The 19,687-nt window shown below is 43.6% G+C and overlaps 1 long non-coding RNA gene across 1 annotated transcript in view; it reads right to left on the bottom strand.

Moving 5' to 3' along the window:
* LOC135919891 (uncharacterized) overlaps positions 1-19,687 on the bottom strand; it is an 84,246-nt gene that overhangs the window by 28,694 nt on the left and 35,865 nt on the right. Inside the window, exon 2 of the long non-coding RNA XR_010570082.1 lies at positions 1,641-1,673. This is a non-coding gene — a long non-coding RNA (uncharacterized lncRNA). The remainder of the gene's footprint in view (positions 1-1,640; positions 1,674-19,687) is intronic.

The raw sequence follows: 19,687 nt of genomic DNA on the forward strand, positions 1-19,687 counted from the left end.
CGCATTTCCAAAAGTAAGTCGTGGAACCATTACACCTTTCCACATACCCCCAAACACCACGTGCTTATTGTATCCCCATAGCGCTCTGTGCTTCATTATGGCTGCGTTTCTCTTCCCCTTTACTGTTATTGTTTTTCTTGTTTCCATATATCTATTGCCTTCGTTTATTCATATATTAAGGTATTTATATTCTTTTACAGGAGGTATTTCCAGGCCCTGTATTGCCACTGTCTGTTCATTGTTTTCATTGAATACCATAACACCTGATTTTCTAACGTTAAATTTCAAACCTGAATTCTCCCCTTCCTGTCCACAGATATTAGCCAGAAGTTGCAAATCATTTTGTTTTTTAGCCAGCAACACAATATCGTCTGCATAAAATAAACCTGGGAGCTGCTGCTCTACTGTACCCGTCTGTTTGTGTGAGAGATTAAACCCGATATTACTTTCTTCTAGCGCGCTCTCCATCCTCACCATGTACATCATAAATAGCAGAGGGGATAAAGGGCACCCCTGTCTCAGTCCCTTGTTGATATGAACTTACTCCTCGCTTTTCATCCCTTCACATTCAACGCAAACGGTATTTTCTAGGTAAACCTCTCTCAAAAGCTGTAGACAATCGTCACCTAAGCCTTCGCCCCTTCCAGAGTATCCCACAAAATGTTGCGGCCTACGATGTCATACGCTCCTGCAATGTCTAAAAAGGCCACATATAACGGTCTACTTTCTACTCTTGATATTTCAGTACACCGAGTAAGAACAAATAAGCTATCTTCCGAATGCCTACCTATTCTGAAGCCATACTGAAGTTCTTCCAAAATGCAATTATTCTATCCTTTAAAGTTTTTTTCCTTGCTTTCACCAGAGCTTCCTTACTTTGGGGTCCTAGTTCACTAATCAGCCTAACGGGAACTTCCTCTAGCCCTGTGGCTATTCGCTTACGAATTTTCTCTTCGGCTTTCTTCCAGTTGAAATTTGTCAGCACCAGCTCCTTTTCCACTTGGTTCTCTTTCATGCTCTTTTTTTTCTTCAAATACAACCTCGTTATTGCCTTGGAAAGATTCGAGTGTTATTTTTCTGATGTAATTGCATGCTTTCCCGGCTTTCTTGCCATTTATTGTATGGCTTTTTCTAATGCAAATACTGTAGTATTATAATACTATAATAATGCAGAGCACGTGCCTTCTAGCAAAAACCGATACGCGCAGAATCTAAATCCTTAAAATGCTGCAAAGTAATACTCACCAATGTTTTAAAAGCAATCAATGTCGCACAGACTTATTGTATGACACGTTTCCGCACGTGTTCAACCACGAGGCCACGCTCTCACTCCCCGACCAAAGCAATATTCCCGACACCGAAGCTCACACTGTAAAACTACTAATAGCTATTAGTCTTGCCACTTCCAAGCTACTATATAAAGGCTATAAAGACTTAACATCCCGCCCAGTTGCACGTGTTGAAGCACGTGGCGCGAAAGGACGCTCTGACTATCCTGCAAAACCAAATACACACGAAACACCCGCGCACACGAAAAAAGGTAGAAAAAAAAGAGAGAAAACTACTCAATTATTATTTAAACGCTAAAAAAACGCAAATTAAAAACAGAAGCAAGCTCAAAGCATGTACCAAAAACTTACGATTTGGTCGCCGCCACGGAGCCCTGATATGCCCTGAAAAGCACGTCCATTCACGTCCATTCACGTACAAACACGTACCAACCAGCACTCCAAGTGGTCGCGGCACGAAGCTAGCATGTTTTAAATGGAACAAACGGGATTTTCGCTAATAATTAAAAGTACACGTCAATTATTAAAAAATGCAGGTGACAGAGAGGCTCTAGAAGACAAGTCACGCGAGTCAAATGCAGTGATTATGCTGTTGAAAGCCAAAATTTTGTTCCCAGGGCGGTTAAAGATTCGGCAGTGGAATCCTACAGAAACGACGAAAATTTGCACTCGATTTTTGAGAAAAAATGATCACTGCGATAGAACTACGCCGGCTATAGTTTTAGCTGGTGCATTGCAGTAAGTATACGCTGACTCAGCTTTCGAATGATGCCTATCTTGACTTTCCGCTCATGGCGTGACACTGTTCTCAAAAACGATTTTTGAAACACACTCGTGCAAGTTCACGTGGGATCTTAATAAACCCAAGCCCATCATTGCTGGGACGTCGGAAGCCGTGGCTGAGTGGCTTAAAGGAGTCCTGAACCACACCTCGGGCTTGGTGAAAAAGCACTCCGCGGATAACACACAGAAGTTTACTGACTCTAGGCGTGTTGGTAATCCATACTCAAGGAAGGATGGCGCAAACGGTGACATGTGCGTGGCGAGGCCATCAGTGAGTCTGCACGAACTAGAAATTGATTATCCAACCACTAATTTTCAAGCTGCTACACGTGTTTTATGCGGGGGCATATATTTGTCATGTTTTCAAAATGAACCATTGTTGGTAGTCTGCGCTCGTCCGTGTTTTCTACCTCGTCCCTGTTCGTTTGCGCCATTCTTCCCTGAGATAGCATACGCGGCCGTGAACATCTCAGCCAAGTTTTTTAGTCGTGCGCAGCGCGTGGAGCTCGCAAGCGGAGCGCGAAGTCACGTTTCTCTCACACGCTCTTATTTCAAGAGAAGCCTGCTCCTCACTCTTTTCTGGACGCTTTATTTCGTAATATATATCAGATTCCCATACGTGGCTGCCTTGGGCCAATAGCTGAGATCAATGAAGAAGGATATTTGAATCAGTGCGCTTCTTGCTGATGTTGCTGTGTATATTTATTGACGAAGTTTAATAAACAGGCTGAAGTAAGCGAAAAAACGTTTTCGAATTTTGATAATAATTACGTACTACCAGAAGAAGCCGACTGTCGTCGGCTCACGCTCGGCTGTAGACACCCGCGTAGAAATTAAACTTCGGTGTCGGTAAACTTTGGTGCTTATCGGTGTCGCAACCGCCGGGTCTCAATAATTTCGACTAGTTTTCAACGCTATAGACTAGCCTCGAACCACGCGAAACTTAAGGCCACATCGCATGCACGCTTGCCAGCGTGCGCTCACTCCTGGCCGCTTCTGATTATAGACGCCTTGGCAGACTTCGCTTCGTATTGATACAGTGTTGAGCTATTAATAGCAGTTAAAAAGTGCGCGAGTTGGATGCGGCTACTAGCCGTCGGTCAAGTATGGCGCAGGACAAGGCCGGTCCGCACCACGAAGCACGGCCAGACTGGATCACATATGAGCGCAAGCACGCACGCAACACCTGTTCTGCACAAAGCAAACGCTGGGCGTACAGTCGCAAGATTGCATGCAGCTGCGGTCTGCCACGTAGCGTAGCTGCCGCAACCGCCGCGGGGTGCCGCGACGAGTCCACTGGCTGAGCGCACTGCGACTCGCTGAGGACCACCGCGTTTGGCTTACGTTTGGCGCGTCGTAGGCGCCACAATCGCAAGTATCGGCGTCTAGTGAGCATCCAAAATCAAATTTTAACTGCGCGCCACGGTAACAATCAGTAGGCGGAGTGTTGTGGGCACGCCCCACCCAGCCATAGCCATGGCAAGGCATTGAAGCTGCGGAAGCACCGCGAAGGGTGTGTTTGATCGCCAATAACTCCGCTTCTGCAGAACGCATAAAAACATAAAAATTATGGGGTTTCACGTGCAAAAACCACTTTATGATTATGAGGCACACCGTAGTGGAGGACTCCGGAAATTTCGGCCACCTGGAGTTCTTTAACGTGCACCTAAATCTAAGTACACGGGCGCTTTGGCATTTCGCCCCCATCGAAATGCGGCCGCCGTGGCCGGGATATGCAGAACGCATTGAAGCATACTTATTGCGGCAAAGTATTTCTGAAATAGCCTGTTTTAACTTCGATAAAACGTGTTTCAGGGCTCCTTTAAGCGCACGCACATATCGTCCCACGTTATGCTGGAAGCAGTTCAATACCGTGCTCCGTGATTTTTTTTTCATTTTTTTTAAAGTCACATAAGACGGAGTTCCGCAGTCTCCCACCAGAGGGCAGGAACAGAAAACTGAAGCTCTTGATTCACAGTGGAGGAAAAGAACTAGGAAGATTACCAGCAAATATGCGGTTTGTAGGTTGGGCAACACAGCAACAAAGAACGTCAAGCGGAAAGTCAGAGAGGCTGCAATAATCTCGCATGGGTGGCGGCAATGGAAAAGAAACCTGCCATGAGTAACTGCTTAAGAGTAAAAAAATTAAATCAGGAAAGACACATTTTATAATAACTCAAACGGAAGCTCATTACTTTTGGAAGCGAGATCAGAATGCCTCAGAACACGCATTTATAAAGCGAGATATAAGAAGGAAGAAGCATGTGCCGGTTGCGGGAAGGCTAGGGAAACGATGGAGCATGTTTTATTAAAATGTGAAGACGTCTGCCCAGCAGTCTATTTAGGCACCACTGGCCTTCGTGAAGCCCTTGGGTTCAGCGAGAGCAGTGGAAAAGTAAACGTGTCCGCAGTAGAGATTAGTAAGAGGCGATTGGAAGATTGGTGCAAGAAAAGTAGGGAAACGACAAAGAACGGAGACGTACAAAGAGACTGTTCACAATAAGGGGTAAGAAAATCTGGTTATGGGAACTCATCGTGATTTTATTTTTTTAACCTAGGTTGGACATTAAGCAGTATAATAGCAAGAGCTTGGTGGCGCAACCCACCGCCCCGTTCCAAAAGAGATACTCATAACATCCATCCACCCATCCATCCATCCCTCCATTCGTCCTGCTTTGTTTTCGGTTTTAGTTTTGCTTTTTCAGTGTTGCTCTTCAAATATTATGTGGCGTGTTTTTTACAGCTTCACCAAATGCAAAGAAATCCCCTGTGTGCAGGCAGCCCAATTGTAACCGTTGAACTAAATTACTCGATGAGGCAGGAATTACTTCCACGATCAATCAAATGTGTAGTTGACTAATTAACGAAAGCTCACTAACTATGTTTTTACTTATTATTTCAAGCACATAATGCACTTTATTAAAAGAAAAGCAGCAGTTGGAAACCAAGGCACACGGACCGCGCGGGTTTGTTACTCCGCCTGCCAATTACAGAAGCAAACAAAATAGTCGTCATGCGACCATTTCAAGATGGCGTCGTACTTGACAGCTCCGGAGCGTCTGCTGCTCTTGAAGAGTCTTTTCATCAGCGCAGGCGATGAGGTGTGCAACAGAGACGGACAAAGTGTATGGAGTCTGACCACTTCACTCTTCAAAAGTCCGCGGTACAGTTCATTTCACAGCTGACCCCGCTTTACTTATGAAACGTCACTGCCAACTGAAGTAAAACTTGACAATAAATAGTTGCAGCGAAGCAACATTCTTATTTCAGTTCAATAAAGTATTATGCTTTTACCGCTCCATTAAATAGACGAACGAAAACGTACACAATTGCGCACTTATAGTTCTATTTTTGGGGTTACCGCCTTATTTAGGTAACGGGGAAAGTTTCAAGTAGGAACTATTTGCAGCCTCGCGGAGGAACAGTGGCGGACGGTTATGAGGTCGCAGGCCGGGCTTCACTGAAGACTTGAGTTGCATCCGACTGCACTTTAGATTGAATTGGAGGCAGCTGGACTTTAAATTGAATATACAATGCCATTAGGCTTTGAATACGGGAGTCACAGCTACACAGGTGCTCACGCCCTTGCGCAATTGTTCCGTAGGGACCCAGGTGTAGATATCCTTAGGCGGGCACTGAAAACTGAGCTGTGTTTTTTGGTTACTCTCACGACTAATGAGCCCGACAATCAGCTGCATAAATTTTAGTATGCCGCCTAGAAGAACAAAATGGCTATTCGCATTGCTGTTCTTCTGGGCGGCGCGTTTTTTTTTTTTCCACTTTCGGCTGTCCTTAATGCACTCATAGGGTACGCTGTACTCACAGCTGTTCACATCAAGGTATATAGCTGAAGACGGAGTCACCAAATGAAGGTGCAAGTAAGACGTGCACCATTTGGTCCTAATGGTGAACTTGTAACAAAGGACCTAATAAATAAACGATAAAGAATGAAAGTGTCCAACTCAAGGACCAGATAGAATTCGTGGAACTGTCAAAATTGATGAACAAGGAGAAAATAAGGGATATACGAAATTGTAACGTGAGAAAGGCTGAGCAAACAGTAAAAAATGGACGTAGCATGAAATCAGTGAGAAGGAAACTTGGCATAGGACAAATCAAGATGTACGCTCAGAAAGATAAGCATGATAACATCATCAGCAATCTCGAAGATATTGTAAAAGCAGCGGAAGAATTCTATAGTGACCTGTACAGTACCCAAAGCAGCCACGATACCTCCATTCGAAGTGGTAATGAGCAGAATACAGCGGCTCCTTCTATAACTAGCGATGAAGTTAGAAGGGCCTTGCAAGAAACGAAACGGGGGAAAGCGGCAGGAGAAGATGGAATAACAGTAAATTTAATCAAAGGTGGAGGACACATATTGCTTGAAAAACTGGCGGCCCTTCATACGAACTGTCTATCGACTTCAAAGGCCCCAGAGAACTGGAAGAATGCCAACAGTATGCTACTAACAAAAAGGGAGACCTTAAAGAATTGAAATATTATAAGCCCATTAGCTTACTTCCAGTATTATATAAAATATTGAATAAAATAATATCCAATAGAATAAGGGCAACACTGGACTTTAGTCAACCAAGGGAACAGGCTGGCTTCAAGAAGGGATACTCTACAATGGATCACATCTATGTCATTAATCAGGTTATGGAGAAATATGCAGAATACAATCACCCTCTCTATATGACTTTCATAGATTATGAAAAGGCATTTGATACAGTAGAGATACCAGCAGCCATAGAGGCACTACATACTAAAGAAGTAGAGGAGGCTTACGTAAATATCTTGGAAAATATCTACAAAGATTCTACAGCTACGTTAATTCTACACAATAAAAGCAGGAAGACACCTATAAAGAAAGGGGTCAGACAGGGAGAAACAATCTCTCCAATGCTATTCACTGCGTGCTCGGAAGAAGTATTCAAGCTATTAAACTGGGAAGGCTTAAGAGTAAGGATCGACTGCGAATATCTCAACAACCTTCGGTTTGCAGATGACATTGTTCTGGTACGCAACACTGCAGATGAGTTACAACAAATGATTGAGGACCTTAACAGTTAGAGTGTAAAAGTGGGGTTGAAGAATAATATGCAGAAAACAAAGGTAATGATCAGTAGCCTGGCAAGTAAGGATTTCAGGATCGCCAGTCAGCCTCTAGAGTCTGTGAACGAGTACGCTTACTAGGTCAATTACTCACAGGGGACGCTGAACATGAAAAGAAAATTTACAGAAGAATAAAAATCGGTTGGAGCGCATTGGGCAGACATTGTCAAATCCTGCTGGAAGCTTACCATTATCACTGAAAAGAAAGGTGTACAATCAATGCATTCTACCAGTGCTAACGTATGGGGCAGAAACTTAGAGACTGGCAGAAAAGCTCGAAAACAAGTTAAGGACCCCGCAAGGAGTGATGGAACGAAGAATGTTAGGCGTAACGTTAAGAGATAGGAAGAGAGCGGAATGGATCAGAGAACTAACAGGGATAGCCTATATTCTAATTGAAATTAAGATAAAGAAACGGAGTTGGGCAGGTCATGTAAAACTTGGTTAGATAACATGTTGACCATTAGGGTTACAGAATGGGTGCCAAGAGAAGGGAAACGCAGTCGAGGACGGCAGAAGACTATAGGTGGGGTGATGAAATTAAGAAATTCGCAGGGGCTAGCTGGAATAAGTTGGCGCTGGACAGCGGTAACTGGAACATGCGAGCGACGTTCCGCACGCGTTATAAGCTGGACCAGCCGGCCGGAAACGGTATAGAGAGTAAGAGTGACATATAATCATGCGGAAGGCATTGCTATACAAAACTGGGTGGCGCTAAGTGTCCTTCTGCGTGGTGATGACAAGGGGTACTGATATTGCTACACTAACATTCGCGTTTGGTCTGACGCTGCACGCCAGCACCACCATATTTTTTGTTGGTTGTGCGAACAGCGATCAGCGGTGGAGCGGTTATAGGCATGCGAGTTCTAATGCAACACATTCTTTTCCCCTTTGCAAAACACTTCATTAACTAAGTTTCCGTCTCGCCTGGTTTGGGGTCTCTTCAATTAAAGAGATATTTTTACAGATGTGAGATTAGAACCAGCACCAATAAGCTCATATAGCTGGATGCTCTACTGACAGAGTCACGTACGCAGACGTATATTAGAGACAATAATTGTAAATGTTACGCTTTGCACCGCACGGATTTTCCCTGTGGGTTGTATCTGCACAATTTTCTCTCTCTCGTTTTAAATGCCAACGCCCATTATTCAATTTGCAGCAGCTTACGATACAATGAAGTGCTGACTAAACGCTGCCCGTCAGCCCCTATGCGAATCTCAAGCCAATGGTGTTCCAGTTATTAAGAGTACTGGGCCGCTATTTTGTAGCGATGCCTTATGCCTTATTCTATGCTATTCTTATCATCCACCACACACGGCCGCCTGATCGCGTTGATAATGTGGGCAGACCGTCGCTCTGACCAGTGGCCAAGCGCGAAAAGCCTGAAAAAGCATAGAATCGGAAAAGGCATCGCTACAAAATACCGACCCTGTCCGCGGCGTTTGGCCGCAGCAAACGTTTGGTGGCGTCCCAGATATTGCAGGGAAAGGTTCCCACGCGAATGTCGCGAGATTTTACCTATGACTGGTGCCTTCGCTAAGACGAGTGAACCGAACATGATTGGCATTGAAGTACAATCTAATATGCGTACTCATAATCTCATTGTTCGTGTCTTTCCCTTTGCACTTTCAGTATCGGTTTGCGCTTCCGTGCGTTTATCAGGGATAGCTTATTCGACGCAGTTCATGATTTGACAACTCTTCCTTTATTCAGACGCACGTTCTTTTTTTTTTTTTTGGTGTTGATCCCGTACCACCGCATACCAAAAAACTGAGCAGTTGAATTAAGGTAGCCAGATGTTGAAACAATCCCGCCTCTAGCATTCACAGGAAGTCATCATATTTATCCGGAAACACGCTGACCGACGTTCTTTCTCCATGGCTTCTTCCATCTAGCTCATCCAGCTGACACAAAGGAGAAATATGTACGTCTCCCTTGAAAAAGAAAAAAGATGTTTTATTACTGCTAGTATTTTTTTTAATTATCCAATATCATAGTTTATCAGTCTACTGTACGAGGCTGTATAGCGTAATTAAAATTCCACTTGTGGTCTGAACCAGTGACGCCTCTTTAATGGCGCACGTGGCTGCATGCACTCACCGGCGTCTGAGTTTCGGTGTCGCAAGTATATGTAGATTCGTCGCGCTAAAAAGAGGAGGAAACTCGCAATTTACGTAATCAAAACGCTGCTTTAGCATGTACAGGCAAGTCACTTCAATGTATTTATTGCGATCCGCCGCTTAAGTGCATTAGTTAAAAGTGAATCATCTGGTTAGTTTATTAGCCCTACAATTCCCACGCTTTATCCAACCTCTGATGTCCGCCGCCACATGCAGCACGGCTCCGAAGAAACGAGACTAGATAAATAAATAAGAAAGAAAAAAAACAAATAGTACAGTACAAAATTCATGAGTGAAATTATGTATATAATCAGAGCATAAGGTTAGTTACAAATTTAGATACTGAAGTGTCTGGAATAATTAGAATTAATTAGAAATCACTCAGACGACCGGGAACGAAATTCAAAATAAATCTGAAAAAAATAGAAAGAAGATAGTACAGTACAAAATTCGTGGGTTTCATTATAGATGTGATACCAGAGCATAAGTTTAGTTACAAGTTGAGCTACTGAAGTATCTGGAATAGTTAGAATTAATTAGAAATTACTGAGACGGTCGAGAACGAAATTCAAAAGAAATCAGAAGAAGAAAGAAGAAATAATACAGTACAAAATTCGTGGGTTTCATTATAGATATGATATGAGTCCATAAGGTTAGTTACGAGTTACTGAAGGGTCTGGAATAAGTAGACTAATTAGAAATCACTGATTACCGCACACCGAAGTACAGCATCGACCCGCCAAGTGAGCACGACTTTGGCGAAATTCCTGGAAACCCGGAAGTAGAAAGCGGAAGTAATGACGTCACTAATGACGTCACACATATGATTTGACCGTGATACTGACACATGATGTTTCACAGGCTAATTAATGGAAAACAGTTGCCTCCAATTTCGGTTCCTGCGTTGCGTTCGCCTAAACTTAAGCTAAAGACCACCAACGCCGAAGTGCGAGTGCCACTTAGAGACACCTAAGTCAAAGATTAAGGTCGCCTACCAATTTTTTTGTAGTGTTAACAGAATTTAAAAAAAATAACTTGTGGTAACAGAACTACCCATTGACCTGAATAACAGTGTAAATCAAGATGCATGTTTGTCTAACTAACAAAATCTTGATGCTCGGCTATGTAATTAATTACTTCAGCTCCCGTATTGCAATATTATACAAATTGAAGTCCGTGATTTCACAAAACTTATTCACTTAGAAATAATTTTTAAACTAATACCAGTTTTGAGATAAGCGCTGCTGTTGTTCTACTTAGTTTTTTTTTTTACAAAACTACTTTTTTAGTTCTTATACATTAAAGCTAAAAAATTTCTTGAACACCAATGCATTTAATCGCAAATTTTGGGAACGCATATCTAGAAACTGGTGTCATCTTCACAATTTGTTCCAAGTGCATATCAATTTCGAATTCGCCGTCTAGAATTTATAGACTGAAATATGCGCCACACGATAATTTTATTATAACTTAATTGGCGAAACTTCGTTAACTTATAAAACATTCATTATGAATACTCGTGCAAATCAAATAATTTCTACCTCTAAAATAACGTAGCTCAATAAGTCAAATTGTGCTACTTGCCTGGGTTGTTCTAAAAACATACTATTAACGTTAAAAAACACACACATAAAGGTCCTTCAGCGCCACTGGCGCGCACAAAACCATGTCCCTATTTTGTCTGGAACAAGTTATTTAATTATGCTAACAGTATGAAAAGAAAGAAAAGGTTGTCAGTGAAACATAAGTACATTTCCAGAACAAAGGCCTGATTTTCATGCTTTTATGAAAACTGGGAGGCGATAACCATTCTATTATACGCCTGACGTAAGCTGGTACAGCTACTTATTATTGCGCTCGGTTCGATTTCGCTTGTGGCATCAGGCTTAAAATTTCTACAGTCAATTATTGTGAACCGGGTGACATGCTAACCTGCTCTTAGTTCTCGAACCTTGAGTATTAAAGACTAGCCAAATGCCTGGCGTGAAGAAGCGAACAAGGCTTCCGCACGCAAGCCGAACCATATAATACTTATTAAGAACACCTTTTTCGTCAGCGTTCTTTCTTTTCCTTCTCGCATAAATCTGCTACCCGGCCATACGATACGACGTCAAAGCATCAATTTCATTGCTGCAGCATTTTGGCAGCACCTACATTTCGTGGTCAGCAATACTGTTGCAGACCACTCCCACACGTCGGGGATATGTTAACGTTGCTGTCGACGCGCCAGCTCGGATGTACCTTCCCCCTTTACGTTGTGGAAATATTTGCCATTATTTTCGCCTATATGTATACTCTATCGTCGTCACAATTTCGTGGAAAGGTGGGGTACTCCGAAGTATATATCTATAGTTGTCGGGTGATCGGGAAGCTGGTGGGGAACAGTGGTCGTAGGCAGTATGCGCAGAAGTTCGGAACCGTCGCAGTTAGCATCCCGATGGCAGAGACTCTCATCATGGAGCGTGCAGGAACAGGTTGAGAGACGAATACAAGACACTCGAATATTGCACTGACAGGGTCATAGGTGTAGGACCATCCCCATATGCGTCTTTCTTCTTTCGCACCTCCCAAACATTATTAATATTACGAAGCAAAAGCAGGAGAATAATAGATATCTCTACGACAGCTATCGCACGAAGACCTCTGCAAATCCAAAATAGCAATGCCTTTTGTTGCTCTGAAGAGCACAATCATTAAATATCGTTACACAAATAAAGGGATATTATGACCTCTCCAAGTTATCCGGTTTCGCTTCCGACCACTCATCATGGTATTGACTAATGACAACAAAAAATATGCTACAGAAGTTCTGAGAATTGTCTACTAATGCGTAAGCATTCTTTGGCACGGCTGCTACTTCTCATTTGCTTACTTATTAAGCTAGCTTATGCATGTCTACCCGTCGCTACCAATCATCTACTATTACACTATCATAACGATCGTATGTGTTCGCTTGAACGATCGTGCCTTTAATTTCCAGACATAAGGCGTCACGGGACGGACAAATTTTGGTGAGGTACTCGCCAAAGAATGCTTAGCCATTAATACTGTGATAAGGACAAAAACATTTAAGATAAGGGAAGCCGGCGTTTTTACCTTTTATCGCCGATAACATTTATAGGAGCAAGCATAACAAATGTGGTGCAGAGGCGTAATTGTGCCATCGCTTTGTCTTCGCAGCTGTCGTCTCAAATGTACGTGACAAATTCGCACTTGTTCCTTAAAGTAACTTTATTCATGTATTTTACTTCGCCTGTGGAACAGCATATATAGGAGGTCCTAGTTGGTACGTGCGGTACATAGTCAGAAACCTTTTACTGGTAGATTTTCACTATCATTCAACGGAAAAAAGCCTAAGTTAATTACATTACGAGATCTGAAAAATTACAGGGTCTCTTAAGATTTACCTTAAGTGGTGAACAGCGAAAGCCTACTATTCCTCCTCTTATCATTCGCCTCTTTCTCTTCGTCTTTTTCATTTTCTCTTCTTTCTTTTAGTCATTATTGCTCACTACTAAGCATCTTTGGTCATTTGTAATCAATTTCGTTGTAAACCAATTCGTCGTGAGACATCTTCGTCACTTCTATTGATTAGTAGTAATTTACAAGTCCTTTCACCCGCCGTGGTTGCTGAGTCGCTATGGTGTTAGGCTGCTGAGCACGAGGTCGCAGGATCGAATTCCGGCTACCACGGCCGCATTTCGATGGGGGCGAAATGCGAAAACACATGCTATTTTAGGTGCACGTTAAAGAACGCCAGGTGGTAGAAATTTCCAGATTGCTCCACTACGGCGTACTTTATAATCAGAAAGTGGTTTTGGCACGTAAAACCCCATAATTTTTGTTACAAGTCATTTCAGTCACTATTAGTCATTACTGGTCATTACTAAGCATTTTTAGTCATTTCTAATCAATTGTAGTCGTTGCAAGTTGTCGTTAGACATATTGGTCATTTCATAGTCACAACAAGTCATTTCAGTCATTATTAGTCCTTACTACTCACTGGTAAGCATATTTAGTCATCTGTAATCAGTTGTGGTCACTACAAGCCGTCGTTAGACATATTGGTCATTTCGTAGTCATTGGTAGTCATTACAAGTAATTAGTAGTCATTTTAGTCATTAGTACTCAATACTACACATCTCTAGTCATTTCTAATCAATTGTGGTCATTATAAGCCATCGTTAGACATATTGGTCATTTCGGAGTCACTAGTAGTCATTAGTAGTTATTATTAGTCATTACTAGTCATTATTAACCTCTACCAATCTCTGTTATAACGTTATCATTCACTAACCCTCAGAATCAATCATTTTTCATTCCTTAAGATGTCTTTAATCTGTATTCATATGGCATGATGACGTTTCGGCGGACCCTCCGGCAGTCAGGTCTGCTGACACAAACTTCACCATGAGCCTAGAAAGGCTTTCGCCTTAATAACACTTGCCCCAAGCAATGCCACCATTCTACATATTTGCTGTTGCACTTATATGCATCGAGGTATACGGTGGCCGATTTTTCCTGCCATCAGCCTGATTATCTTACCGCAACGCTTGAGCCGAGATGCAGCAGACAGTAATAAGCAGTCGCAGTATGGATGCTGTCAGCCCAAGCCTAAGCTAACAGTGCCTTATCAGCAGGTGACTGATACAAGACAAAATAACGTAGCTCTTCTGTCAAGCTTCCAGCAAATCAAAGACCGTCACTCGAAGTTATTGCTTTGCTATTGAAAAAAACGCAAGAAAGTGTTCGGAAAGTATGTTAGGACTACAAATATTCCAAAGTATTCGCAAAGAATTAGAAAAAACATTGCTCTTCGAGGGCAGTCACCTTCATCTGAGCAATAGAATTCATTTCTCGGGGAAAGTTGATTCACATATCTCGCCAACATATTTATGCTACTGTAAAATTATTGCTTGCAATTATGCCGAACTTCTTAGATTGTTTTCTTGCACGTACTTCTGTGGTTGTCCTTGCTTTCATTCTCGAAAGTTTAGATGCCTCATTTTGACGACGACTTCGAGAACTGAGAACTAGAACGACTTCGAGCAGTCCGACGACGGGCTGAACGAAGATACCAACGTACGAAGACAATGGACGATTTACGGACCGCCAGACGCACGCAAAAGAAGATCCAGTGTCGGTTAGACAAGCTCGAATGGCAACGTTGGACTGCCTTCTGTGAGTCGCTAGATCCACGCAAGCCTTTATCGCAATTATGGAGAACGGTGCGTGGTCTCCGGGCACTCCCCGTCCAGCGATTCCCATTTACGGCTCTTGCCCTCTCTCAAAAGAGATCGGAGATTGACTTAGCAGAGGATTTCTGCGCCAGATTATCCGGCCAGATTATCCGGAATATGAACCTGGCAACGTTTAACGCTAGAACGTTATCTAGTGAGGCGAGTCTAGCAGTGCTATTAGAGGAACTAGAGGGCAGTAAATGGGATATAATAGGGCTCAGTGAAGTTAGGAGGCCAAAAGAGGCATATACAGTGCTAAAAAGCGGGCACGTCCTGTGCTACCGGGGCTTAGCAGAGAGAAGGGAACTAGGCGTCGGATTCCTGATTAATAAGAACATAGCTGGTAACATACAGGAATTCTATAGCATTAACGAGAGGGTGGCAGGTCTTGTTGTGAAACTTAATAAGAGGTACAAAATGAAGATTGTACAGGTCTACGCCCCTACATCCAGTCATGATGACCAGGAAGTCGAAAGCTTCTATGAAGACGTGGAATCGGCGATGGGTAGAGCGAAAACCAAATACACTATACTAATGGGTGACTTTAATGCCAAGGTAGGCAAAAAGCAGGCTGGAGACAAGGCAGTGGGGGAATATGGCATAGGTACTAGGAATATCAGGGGAGAGATGTTAGTAGAGTTTGCGGAACAGAATAATATGAGGATAATGAATACCTTCTTCCGCAAGCGGGATAGCCGAAAGTGGACGTGGAGGGGCCCGAACGGCGAGACTAGAAATGAAATAGACTTCATACTCTGCGCTAACCCTGGCATCATACAAGATGTGGACGTGCTCGGCAAGGTGCGCTGCAGTGACCACAGGATGGTAAGAACTCGAATTAGCCTAGACCTGAGAAGGGAACGGAAGAAACTGGTACATAAGAAGCCGATCAATGAGTTAGCGGTAAGAGGGAAAATAGAGGAATTCCAGATCAAGCTTCAGAACAGGTATTCGGCTTTAACTCAGGAAGAGGACCTTAGTGTTGAAGCAATGAACGACAATCTTGTGGACATCATTAAGGAGTGTGCAATGAAAGTCGGTGGTAACTCCGTTAGGCAGGATACCAGTAAACTATCGCAGGAGACGAAAGATCTCATCAAGAAACGCCAATGTATGAAAGCCTCTAACCCTACAGCTAGAATAGAACTGGCAGAACTTTCGAAGTTAATCAACAAGCGTAAGACAGCTGACATAAGGAAGTATAATATGGATAGAATTGAACATGCTCTCAGGAACGGAGGAAGCCTAAAAACAGTGAAGAAGAAACTAGGAATTGGCAAGAATCAGATGTATGCGTTAAGAGACAAAGCCGGCAATATCATTACTAATATGGATGAGATAGTACAAGTGGCTGAGGAGTTCTATAGAGATTTATGCAGTACCAGTGCCACCCACGACGTTAATGAAAGAGAAAATAGTCTAGAGGAATTCGAAATCCCACAGGTAACGCCGGAAGAAGTAAAGAAAGCCTTGGGAGATATGCAAAGGGGGAAGGCAGCTGAGGAGGATCAGGTAACAGCAGATTTACTGAAGGATGGTGGGCAGATTGTTCTAGAGAAACTGGCCAACCTGTATACGCAATGCCTCTTAACGTCGAGCGTACCGGAATCTTGGAAAAACGCTAACATAATCCTAATCCATAAGAAAGGGGACGCCAAAGACTTGAAAAATTATAGACCGATCAGCTTACTGTGCGTTGCCTACAAACTATTTACTAAGGTAATCGCAAATAGAATCAGGAACACCTTATACTTCTGTCAAGCAAAGGACCAGGCAGGATTCCGTAAAGGCTACTCAACAATAGATCATATTCACACTATCAATCAGGTGATAGAGAAATGTGCGGAATATAACCAACCCTTATATATAGCTTTCATTGATTACGAGAAAGCATTTGATTCTGTCGAAACCTCAGCAGTCATGGAGGCATTACGGAATCAGGGTGTAGACGAGCCATATGTAAAAATACTGAAAAATATCTATAGCGGCTCCACAGCCACCGTAGTGCTCCATAAAGAAAGCAACAAAATCCCAATAAAGAAAGGCGTCAGGCAGGGAGATATGATCTCTCCAATGCTATTCACAGCGTGTTTACAGGAGGTATTCAGAGATCTGGATTGGGAAGAAATGGGGATAAAAGTTAATGGAGAATACCTTAGTAACTTGCGATTCGCTGATGATATTGCCTTGCTTAGTAACTCAGGGGACCAACTGCAATGCATGCTCACTGACCTGGAGAGACAAAGCAGAAGAGTGGGTCTAAAAATTAATCTGCAGAAAACTAAAGTAATGTTTAACAGTCTCGGAAGAGAACAGCAGTTTACAATAGGCAGCGAGGCACTGGAAGTCGTAAGGGAATACATCTACTTAGGGCAAGTAGTGACTGCGGATCCGGATCATGAGACAGAAATAATCAGAAGAATAAGAATGGGCTGGGGTGCGTTTGGCAGGCATTCTCAGATCATGAACAGCAGGTTGCCATTATCCCTCAAGAGAAAAGTGTATAATAGCTGTGTCTTACCAGTACTCACCTACGGGGCAGAAACCTGGAGGCTTACGAAAAGGGTTCTACTCAAATTGAGGACGACGCAACGAGCTATGGAAAGACGAATGATAGGTGTAACATTAAGGGATAAGAAAAGAGCAGATTGGGTGAGGGAATAAACGCGAGTTAATGACATCTTAGTTGAAATCAAGAAAAAGAAATGGGCATGGGCAGGACATGTAATGAGGAGGGAAGATAACCGATGGTCATTAAGGGTTACGGACTGGATTCCAAGGGAAGGGAAGCGTAGCAGGGGACGGCAGAAAGTTAGGTGGGTGGATGAGATTAAGAAATTTGCAGGGACGGCATGGCCACAATTAGTACATGACCGGGGTTGTTGGAGAAATATGGGAGAGGCCTTTGCCCTGCAGTGGGCGTAACCAGGCTGATGATGATGATGATGATGATCCGGCCAACTCACAGCTACCAACATTCCATCGCCTTCGAGTAATTGTCCGCCACCACGTGATCACCGCATGGATCTACCATTCTCAATCCAAGAACTTAAGGCAGCATTAGCTTTGCGTAGCCGCACATCAGCGCCAGGATCTGAGGGAATTTTTTACAGAGCTTTGTGTCACCTGGGGGAGCGAGCGAGAGGTGTTCTCCTTGAGTTGTACAATGAATCTTGGAGAGATGGCAATCTACCAACAAGCTGGAAGACAAGTCACCTTGTACAACTGCTGAAGCCTGGCAAGTCGCCGTTGGAACTCTCATCATATCGCCCGATCGCTTTGGCGAGCTGTGTGGGTAAAGTAATGGAAACGATGGTCCTAGGACTCCTGGAGTGGTACTTGGAGTACCACAACACCTACCTGGATGCCATGGCGGGCTTTCGACGTGGTCGATCATCGATCGATAATGTCGTCGACCTGGTCACCTACATTCAGCATGAAAAATGCCGTAAGCGTCTCTGCGTTTCTTTATTCCTCTACGTCAAAGGGGCGTATGACAACGTTACGCATGAAGCCTTCCTCTCTGCTCTCGCAGAGGTAGGAGTGGGTGGTCGGATGCTTCAATGGATACCGAGCTATCTATCCATGCGATCCTTCTTTGTAAGAACCGAGGAAAGCCATACTTGTCTACATTACAGCTACCGCGGTGTCCCCCAGGGCGATGTACTTAGCCCTGTGTTATTTAATCGAACAATAATTGCTCTCCTTGAGCACGTGCCAACCACAGTCAGGCTATCAATGTACGCGGATGCCATCTGCATATGGACATCTGCAGTAACACGCCTACAGTTGCGAGCGAGAATTCAGAGAGCCGCTACCCAAACTGCTATCTATCTCCGTAATCGAGGCCCAAAATATTTCCTCCGAGAAATGCGCACTATAGTGGCATTTACATGCAAACCCATGAAAAACTACAGCGTAATGAAAAATGGCCAAATAATACCACGTGTTCGATCACACAGGTTTCTAGGCGTCATAATCGACAGGCACTTGTCATTGAGCCCTCACGCATCATACGTGAAAAAGCGGTTGATAGGCATCTGCCACCTGTTCAAGTTTTTCACTGGCAAGGCTTGTCGAATGTCGACAAGTGCAATGTTACAACTGTACAGGGTGCTTTTTCTTGGCTTTCTGCGATACAGCTTGCCAGCAATAATCAACACAGGTGAAACGAATCTACGCACAATACAAAGTCTTCAGGCTCAAGAGCTCCGGATCTGTCTAAGCCTACCTCAGAGTGCTTCAACAGTGGCTACAATAGCAATCGCTACAGACCACCTTGTCAAGACTCACATTGAAATTGAAGTGCTCAGGACCCATATAAGGCATCTAACCAGGACTCCTCGGTACCACTTAGCCTCTCTACCAGCGGACAGATCACACACATCTTTCAGCCAAACGATAACCGCATATGATGAATCATTGCCAGCTTGTTTCACTCCAGCTGCGAGACCTTCGATTCCTCCACGGTGCCTCGCTGAGCCAAAAGTCAACCTCACAATACCTGGCATCTCTAAAAACGCTGATCTATCATCACCAGCCCTTAAACAGCTCACGCTACTATATTTGTACGAGAACAACCGTTACTGTATACGCATATTTACACTGATGGATCTGTCCTTCCAAGCAGCTTTTAAGCCTTCCAAACAGCTTTTAAGAGATACGCGACTGTACTCACTTGATCCCGCATTAATTCTTCGAGCGCCATCATAGCTTCGCCGTGGAGACCCCACGCTTTTATATCGACTGAGGTTGGGCGTTGCGTTTACCAAAGCCTATACATTCCGCATATATGGGTGACCGACCCCGCAACCTGTGACCACTGCGGCCATGAAGAATCGATTGACCATATTTCGTGCACCTGCCCGCAGTACAGTCCACACAGGGAATGCCTTCGCCACGAACTTGACCAGCTGGACGACCAACCGCTATCGGAAAAAAGAATTTTACGCCATCGAAAGGACCTACTGTCACAGAAGAAGGCCGTGCAAGCGCTATTGCGCTTTTTGCGATCTACCGGCCTTTGTGAACGTCTTTAGCTGGAACGCCTCTTGTGTGTGTGCCTCCGTGTGTGCGTGTGTTCTTGTTTTTTGTTTTTTTTAACGTTTTCCTCTCTGTCCTCTTTCCAACCCCT

The sequence above is a fragment of the Dermacentor albipictus genome, chromosome 1, assembly GCF_038994185.2.
Source record: "Dermacentor albipictus isolate Rhodes 1998 colony chromosome 1, USDA_Dalb.pri_finalv2, whole genome shotgun sequence".
Taxonomy (NCBI): Eukaryota; Metazoa; Arthropoda; class Arachnida; order Ixodida; family Ixodidae; genus Dermacentor; species Dermacentor albipictus.